The sequence below is a fragment of the Pinus tabuliformis genome, chromosome 7 (genome assembly GCF_031772625.1).
Source record: "Pinus tabuliformis cultivar Carrire ecotype Pingquan chromosome 7, CPIR1, whole genome shotgun sequence".
Classification (NCBI taxonomy): Eukaryota; Viridiplantae; Streptophyta; class Pinopsida; order Pinales; family Pinaceae; genus Pinus; species Pinus tabuliformis.
In genome coordinates, this window is record NC_142293.1 from 384,992,515 (window position 1) to 385,002,942 (window position 10,428).

Sequence of the window (10,428 nt, forward strand, 5' to 3'; positions counted from 1 at the left end):
TTCTTTGTTCGACCTCACTCTGGTAGGTTTAATAGATTATCGTAAAAGTAAATTATTTTTCATTGTTCGACCTCACTCTGGTAGGTTTAATAGATTATCGTAAAAGTAATTTTTTTTTAAGGTAGTGATTTGCTGCTAGCGAACGAGTGGTGTTATGATGAGAAGGATACGGAAAGAAGTCATATGTGGTTGAAAATCAAAATGTTTAAATAGAGTCAAAGCCATATAATATGTGGTTGAATATTAAAATGCTCAAATTAAGTGATACAATATGTGGTTGACGATTAGAACTCACGTTTGAAAAGTAATGAAGAATAACTAGGCTATTATTTTTTTTAATTTATTTCATAATTTTAATTAAAAAGTTTTGAAAAGATAAGGTTTTTTAAAATTAATTAAAATTTAATTTTAAATTATTATTATTATTATTATTATTAAAAATGTTTATATTTAAATATATTATAAATTCAAATTTATTTTAAATTAAAATTTATCAAACATAAATATAAATATAAATTTTTAAAATGTATTTTTTTTCCATTTAATTTTATGTTATATATTAATTCTTTAAAATGTATTTTTTTTCATTTAATTTTATGTTATATATTAATTCCTTATCCTTAAGAAATTTATTTTTTGATACTTAATAAAATTAATTTAGCTATTTTCTTTTTAATTTGTATATTTATTTGTTATTATGTAATGTTAGGTAGGTTTATGTTGTTATCACCTCAAGAAACTCCCCTAAGTTGTATATTAGTGATTCTCGGGAACATTATAAACTCAACAAAATGTTGGATAAATGGTGGATGAATCAAAGAAATGCTGCAAATTTCAAGCCAGATAACCACTCTTACTATGTTTTACCCCAGACATGGGTGAACACCCCCAAACTATAAGGCTTTTAACCACCAACTACTTACATTTTAAACAAAATGTGATAATGGAGAAGACTGACTACACTAGCAGATACACAAGACCCTGTGATGGTCAGATGCAATTAGTTATGAGATCTGTAAATCTATCATCTAATACACAGACAAGATGATAATTCTCTGGTATTAAAACAACAGAAACCTGAAAGCAAATTCAATGATACATGCTAACTTCTAACACAAATGTGGGATGACAGCCCCTCTGATGCTAAACATTCACAGCACATGAATAATTGCAAAACAGGCACAACCTGGAACATAGAAGAAGTGAAAATGAGCAATTGACAGCAAAAGAAGCTTGTATTAGTTGGAAATGAAGACCAGATGTTGCAGGTCTCAAAGTAGTTACAGTCTCCAGAAGTTGAAGCTTACAACATATTAGCACTCACCCGACACTCATCAAACTCATTACATCGTTTTTCTGGGTATATATAAAATCACTCTACAAAAATCTCTGCTAGGGTATGCGTGGAGGTGTCTTAATTGACCACTAACCACATTTATGATTTGATATGGGCCTTCTGATTCATTCTGACCGTTTTAAATGAACAAAATGGCTCTTTGTGTACTTCAGTGTCCTTCCTGAACAGTTGAAATATTATCTTGATAATTTTCAATCACTGCTGTTGTCTTTGATCTGCTCGAGGATCGTTCTCCTTGTCCTTGGCCATGTTGTATTAAATGCAGGTAGCTAAGAATTTAACGCACAAAGTACAGGGAGCTGATGGCTTGATTTCTCCTTTGCGCACGCAAAACAAGCTCGAAAAAACACTGAAGAATATACTAAAAATACTTTGAAATTGAACAGGGACCGAAATGAAACACTGGCCATCGGATGAATTGCATGGACGATCAAGATATGCTGACAGATGGCAATGGGAAGGCACAACTTGAGTATGAGCTGCTATATTTAGAGAAATGGACGGCAAATATCATGCTAGAACGAACTATCGGGAGGTGGATGAACACAGTGAATGAGGGCCGTCGGATCGCGGTCAGGGAGATCCGACGACGATCGGGTGGTAGAAGAGGGCGATGGTTAACGGGCGGGGAAATAGTACGATGGCGGGAAATGGTTTTCCCGCACCACTTTTATGTTGCGGCGGTTTACGTACAAGGGAAACGCGATGAAATGCAAATGCGTCGCGTGGTAGCAGAATACCACTTCCCCGGGGGTTATGTAACATGCAGGTTGACGGAGCGGGGCTTGCGTACAATGCTGGATCAATGGGCGGAGGATTGGACGGTGGAGAATAAGAGCATGGGTTTATCGTTGACATGACAGATGATGTGACAAGTAAAACTGCGGGCCCGGGCTCTATCAAAACTGAGGGTTATAAATTATATTATATGCACGGTGTTTTAACAAAAACATAAGTTAATACAATCTATAAAGGGCTATCGGGGTTTTAATGTTAAACATAAAAATGCCCGGGGATTAAAGGGAAAAGGGGTAAATGGGGTTGTGAAGGGATTAAGGGGTAATGAAGGAGAATAAGGGGGATGAAGGGGAAGAAGAAACCCATTGCTGCAAAACCTCTTGAACGTGTGACCAGCACTGCCAAACCTGCTTTTTGCCCATCAGATGCTGCAAACTGTAGCAGAGCTAACATATTCTATATAAATTTATTATTATGTAATGTTACATAAAAACATGTGTCTTATATTGGCTTCTAAAGTAACTACTGGTACAATCAACTATTAAAAGTCTTTAAAATTTTTATTCATTATTAATCACAAAGATATATATATATATATATATATATATATATATATATATATATATATATAGATAATACGTAAATAAGTATTTATTATTATAAATTAATTAAAAATATTTTATTTTTTAAAAAATTCAAATTCAAAAATAAATATTTGTTAGTTTCAAAATCAATCATCTTTCCTCTTCTTAATTCTAACTCAAAAATATCAATTTAAAATTGTATTTTTTTCAAATAATTTTTGTTATTGTGATTGACATATAGTATTAATAATCTTTTGTATTTTTAATTATAATTCAACCTAATTTATATTTTTTATTTTTGTTTAACAGAAATATTTTTTTTAATTATTTTTAATTCAACTTTATTCAACATTAACATGCAACATTTTCATAATACTGAATACTGAATTATAAGCATACCCACATATTTTGAATTAACCATAACAAATATATATTTGTTTAATAAACTCACAATAATATCATACCTGCTAATGAATTTTTTTTTTTATCAATCTCAATATTATAATAAATATTCATTCCAGAGACCCTAATTTCTTCATATTTCCTCCATAAGGAAATTAGCATTCATGTTAATGATTAAGAAACTTTGATTTTCAAAGGCACATCCCTTTTCATTAACTTTTGAAGTGTTTATTCTCTCATTCCCTTATTATCCATTCTCTTATTGGCAAATTCGAATTTGTTCATATTTTATCCATAAGGAAATTAGCATTCATCTTAATGATTAAGGAACTTTGATTTTCAAAGGCACATCCCAAAGAATGAGACAATTCACAAAGTTTGGAACTAAAGGTCATAAGTTACCTTTCATTAGCTTTTGAAGTGTTTATTCTCTCATTCCCTTATTATCCATTCTATTATTGACAAATTCAAATTTCTTCATATTTCATCCATAAGGAAATTAGCATTCATCTTAGTGATTAAGAAACTTTGATTTTCAAAGGGACATCCCAAAGAATGAGACAATTCACAAAGTTTGGAACTAAAGGTCATAAGTTACCTTTTCATTAGCTTTTGAAGTGCTTATTCTCTCATTCCCTTATTATCCCATTTTCTTGTTGACAAATTCGAAGGGGTACAATTCATTTGCATCAGGGAAAATAAATTCATTTTTTTTAATAATGGTGAATGGGTAACTTGTTGGAGTAATCTAGGCAAGGCCCAAGATCAAACCTAACAACTGTCACTATAACACCAAGAATATATCCAACAACGCGTAAGAAAATATACCATGAATTTATTATTTAGCAAGAGCCGAGACTCCATAAGCATCGGGGAACCTTCTCCTTCAGCTTTATCACAATAGGCCAAAGATGCCCCCCCATGGGACTTGAAACCAGGTGGAGGGGATAATATTCAATTGTGCCAAATAAAGTTAAATCAATTGTCTAATCCAAAAGAGGGGATCTTAATCTATTAAGGTTTGAGGTGTGTCCCATTATTACTCAATAATGTTGGAAGGGCTACTTGACTCGACCGTCTAACCCAATAGTCAATGTGGGATGTGTAAGTTTCTTTACTATCCATTTTCATATGTAGTCAGTTAACCACATAGTTAGGCTAACCAATCAAAGTAGTTCAACAGTTACAACTACTTTCTAATTGATTCTTCAAGCATAAATATGTGACTTTCATAACATAGAAGAAAGACATTGTTACTGTTGTGTTCTAAAATAAATTGCATATTATTGGTTCTACCATTACTTTGTGTTCTTTTCCATCTCTTTTATATGTGCATACTTGTATAATATTGTGTTCTTGTAGTTGCTCTATTTAAGGATACTATTGGTAATTGTCTCCCACAAGTCCCTATATTTCAAAACTAGTTCTATTGTTGATATTTGTTGAACATGACTATGTACAAATGTGCATACATATATGTTGAGTTTGAAAGAGCTCCACAAGTGGTGGGAGCATAGGATTAATAGCTATCTCAAAAAATATGCAAGAAGAAATCGATTGACTCTATCTAAAGAATAAGCATAATTATTCACAAAAATGACAAATGATTTATGAAATATGTTCCCAAATAAATAAAAAATATATATTAATTGACCTACTAATGAATAAAAACACTCCAAATAATCAATTAATGCCAAAAATCGCAATGTATGTTGGACAAACTTGCACGAGCGGGTTGAGAAAAAATTTAGAGAGTATTATGAAGAACAAGTTGTCAAAGATGGAAAATCAATTAACACAATCAAACAAAATATTTATGTTGATATTGCTTATTTTGTACCATGCCCTCTCTACTACATAAATTTATGTTAGATAAGGGAGTCATTCATGTCATCGAGTATTGTGCTCTGTTAGGAAAAATACTGGGGGGGGGGGGGGTGAATCAATATTTTAATTCACTTCAAACTTTCAATTTTTTATTCAAAATTTTGTACGCTATTGTTCTTCATGCAACCAACATATGTACGTGACTTCAGTGAATGTAAACAACGTATATCTAGTTTACTTAATTTTTCATAACATTCATTAGTAAGTTAACTTAACCATTGCATTATTAATTCAATGACCATCTGGTATGTATTACAGAACAAATAAGTCATAGCACATGATAAACACACACAAAACAAAAGGATTTTAGGTAGAAACCCGATGTGGGAGAAAACCACCATTGTCATTGTATCCGTCTTCTTTCTTATTATAAAATATTCATTACATTTATTACTAGTGCAGACTCTTACTAGTATGCAGGAACCCACCTATAGGAGGCTACAACCTCCACTCATTCTCCAACACCCACTAGAAGGGAGCTACAACCCCCTGACCTTGTTTACCAGATTTCCATGGTTCAGACTATGTACACAACTTTTACTCACAGGACTTGTGTATGTTCACGACCCTTATTCACAGGAACCGTGTATACTTTCTCAAACTTCAATTTTGTCATGATCCATCTATCACTGAACTACCATTTCTCTATCCACATCCTATGTAGCATTTGTATTAATTTTCATGAGTTCCACAATCATTATAATTTTACAATGTTCACTTCAAGTACATCTTTATTAAGAAGGTTTCCATCAAGGACAAAACATTATCCATAATTCCAACAATCTCCCCCTTTGGACTTGATGGAATCAACTTTGGTGTTTGTACTCCATCTGCAAACACACATGCAAACACCAAGTCTTCACTCCAAACATCAAAAACAAAACAACGAGTCTCCTTTTTCCCCTTGAAATCAAGGGAAAAGGGTTAAACCAAGTTGAATGAAGTACTTTCCTTGTAGATATGATCATTGTAGGTGTTCTGCTGATATGAACCATGAAATATACATACTGACCATGCTCCCCCTGAGCACATCCTGAACTTTTTCAAAGTACAAGGCTTTATGGCTCAAACAAATATGACCTTTCTTGTCGTCACTGACTCATGATTACATCAGATACCCAACAGATTGGGTTTACATATTGAACTTCAAATTTTACGTCAATGTCCCAAATAATGGGAATACATACATAGCACATGAATTGATCCCAATAGTCTATATATGGCTGATTGCCAACATGAATATTTTCATGAACTTAAATACATCAAGAGAAATATATGACACTTATAACAAAAGAGATGAACCTCAACAATGAGGTAGCAAGACCATGATATTCATTCACCATATAGGAGTCTGTAACATAGACAACTGATATAAGCAACATAGATAGTAGCATGATCATCCTCAATATGTAAGTCAAGATAGTATAGGCATCAATCTCTCCTCATCAAGTGCATTAAGTAGTATCATCAAATATAACTGCATCATAAGGAACCCAAACATTCTGACATAATCACAACATATATATATATATATATATATATATATATATATATATATATATATATATATATATATATATATATATATATATATATATATATATATATTCTCATCAAACAGTGATCAAATCAATTTCGTCATGTAATAAGAAGAGCTTAAGACACCATAATGCCAACAATAAGCTTAGTAGATGCTCCCCTATATATATATACATACATATATATATATATATATATATATATATATATATATATATATATATATATATATATATATATATATATATATATATACATATATACATATATATGTATATATATATATATATATATATATATATATATATATATATATATATATATATATATATATATATGTATATATATATATATATATATATATATATATATATATATATATATATATATTTGATGATATATATATTCTCATCAAACAGTGATCAAATCAATTTCGTCATGTAATAAGAAGAGCTTAAGACACCATAATGCCAACAATAAGCTTAGTAGATGCTCCCCCTAAACCTGTTCCAACCTTTTATCATCAAATTTGATCATATCCATCTCATCAATCAACAAATGCACTAAAGAACCACTTCAATCAGCAACGATATAAGATTTGCAAAAACTCATAAGCTTCTCATGAACCAACATCATTCTAAGTATCATATGAGCATCATCAATATAATGTAACAAATCAATGTTAGAACTAGAATTCCAATAATGAATTGATGGAATCATATGAGTATCCCCCCTGAATCTGTACCACTCCTTTTTCATTACTAAGAGCCATACGTGACTATCTTGATCAAAACCCACATATACATGTGACTGTCTTTCATGATATTTGCATACAGAAAGTAAACCGCTGATGTTTACAGCCCAAACTCCCCCTAAACAAGACATATCTATTAGAACAATTAGTATAGTGAAGATGCAGGAATCATTCCTAATTTTTGTCTGAGGCATTCAAATGAATCGCGTGGAAGAGACCTTGTAAATATATCTGCAACGTGTTCCTTTGAGGGAACATATTCCAACTTGACTTTTTGCTCAATAACTTTCTCTCTAAGAAAATGGTATTTGATTGGGATGTGCTTTGTTTTTGAGTGCTTGACAGGATTTTTAGAGATACTTATGGCACTAGTGTTGTCAGAAAGAATAGGTATAGGTTAAGGATAAGATACTTGAATGTATTGCAATGTTTGGATAGTCCATAGAAGTTGAGTACAACGAGATGCAACAATAACATATTCTGCTTCAATAATCGATAAATCAATATAAATTTGTTTCTTACTAAACCAAGAAACTAAGCGAGGTCTCAAATATAATGCTCCTCCACTAGTACTTTTGCAGTCATCAACATTACCTGTCGAGTCTGCATCTCACGGGGCTTCACTGGGGGAGCAATATTGTAGCACGTGGGTTCATATTAGGGGATATATATTTAGGAAAAAATGACATAATATATTGGGGGATATATAGGGGATAAGGGGTTTTTATATTGGTAGGTATAAAAATTGGAGCTCAAAGTTAATGAAAAATTATAAAGGGGTATAAAAAATGTTAATGAAAAAATGGATACCCACAATACCTAGTGGAAGTACAGGTTTTTTAAATTGGAAAGGTGTATTGGGTTTGTATTGGTATGGGGTTAAATAATATGATTTTTAGAGGTATTTTCCAATATGTATTCAAATTAGGAGTGTTTTTTAGTATGACAGGAACACACGTGATATGTTAGAGGTTCATTGAGTGAAGCTCCCATGGTCTGCATCTATGTAAGATTGAAGTGAAAAATCTATGTTTTTGGGATACTAGAGACCAAAATATGGAGTGCCTTGTAGATACTTGAATATCATCTTGAATGCTTTGAGATTAGTTTCCTTGGTATTTGCTTAGAGTCATCCAACTATGTCAACAACATGCACAATGTCTGGTCTTGTACTTGTAAGATAAAGCAAGCTACCAATCATAGATCTGTATTTGGGTTGTTAATTGTAGGAGAGTCATCATTTTCACTGAGATTGCATCATGTTATCATTGGTGTGAACATAGGTTTATAGTCTTCCATTCTGTACTTCTTCAAAATCTGCTTGAGATACTTGGTTTGAAAAAGAAAGATACTATCTTAGCTTGATGAACTTGAAGACCAAGAAAGTATGTTAGCTCACAAAGTAAAGACATTTCATATTCTTGCTGCATAGCTGAAGGAAATCCTTGACTCATAGATTCAATATTTCTTCCAAATATGATATCATCAACAGACACTTCTACTACCAAAAGTTTTCCTTTGTCATATTTGATATATAAATTACTATCTGCAAATCATTTCTTGAATCCTTGTTTCTGAAGATACCTGTCAAAATGATAGTACCATGCATGAGGAGCCTTTTTTAACCCATATAATTCCTTATTAAGTTTGCAAACAAGATTTTTATCTTTTCTGAGTATGAATCCTTCGGGTTGTTCAATATAAACTTCTTCTTCTAAGATCCCATTTAAAAATGCAGATTTAACATCCGTTTGATATACTTTAAAGCTGCAAAAGTTTGAAAATGTAAGAAACATTCTTATGGCTTCAAGTCTAGCTACAGGTGCAAATGTCTCTTCAAATTCTATCCCTTCCTTTTGAGCATAGCCTTTGCACATAAATCTTGCTTTGTTTCAAATTACTTCTCCATTTTCTTTGAGTTTGTTCCTAAACACCCACTTTGTCCCAATTACATTTTTATTATGAGGCCTTCATACAAGTTCCCATGTATGGTTCTTTTCTCTTTGATAAAGTTCTTCATACATTGCCTTAATCCAACATTCAAATTTTCTTGCTTGATTCATATTTTGAGGTTCAGTTGTGGATAGTAAGGGTAAGTGACTAGATGATCCAACAAAAGTTTTTCTATTTTGTATTCCTGCTTCTTTATCACCGAGAATTTAAGATTCAAGATGATTTTTTTATCATACCTTGATGGGGTCTTTTTTGTCATACCTGTATTTTCATTTCCTTTCTTGATGCTTCACTTTCTTCTTCTCCTACAGCTTCTTGGATTTTAGTAGGGAGTGGTTTGTCATCTGCTTGTGCTTCCTTTTTGGTACCTTTGGATGCTTCATCAATCACAACATCTATACTTTAATGATATTTTGGAGCCTTTTATTGTAACATTTATATCCTTTTCTTATGGAAGAGTATCTAAGAAGGATTCCTTCATCATCTCTAGATTCAAACTTTCCAAGCTTATCATCATTTTTCTTTATGAAACATTTGCTTCCAAATATTCTAAAATGTTTAACAATTTTAGGCTTACCATACCAGATTTCATATGGAGGTTTATCTTTGTCTACTCGAAAACAAGCTTTGTTAATTATATCCATGGCTATATGTACTGCTTCTCCCCAGAAGGTGTGAGGTGTTCCTGACTCATCAAGCATGGAACATGCCATTTGTTGAACTGTTATGTTCATTCTTTCTTCCACTCCATTTTGTTGAGGAGTTTTAGCCATGGAGAACTATCTTTTGATGCCATGTTGCTCACTGTTGTGCTGTACAACAACCCCCCATTTCATACAAATTTTTATACAAAATCTTAATATGAAATGGGTCCCTCAAAAAATAAACTTAGTTAGATGTGTGAATAAAATGGTATGTACCTCATCATAAGAAAAATCCTTGTTAAAACTCCCGATGTAAATAAATCATTTTATACAAACTTTTAAATAAGAAATAAAGTGTTCCTTTATAATATTAAAAAATCATTCTATATTGTGATAAAGCGATCGGAGATCGCATATCACAATATTAAAGGAAACACAAAAAAATAATACCTCACCTAATTCTCCAATCCGAAAAGGTAATCGCTATCAGCAAATCGGGGAAAACAAATGCCAACGCACAATAAAGCAAAGCCCCTCAATTCCTCCGATGCGATAAAGCAAATCGCAATC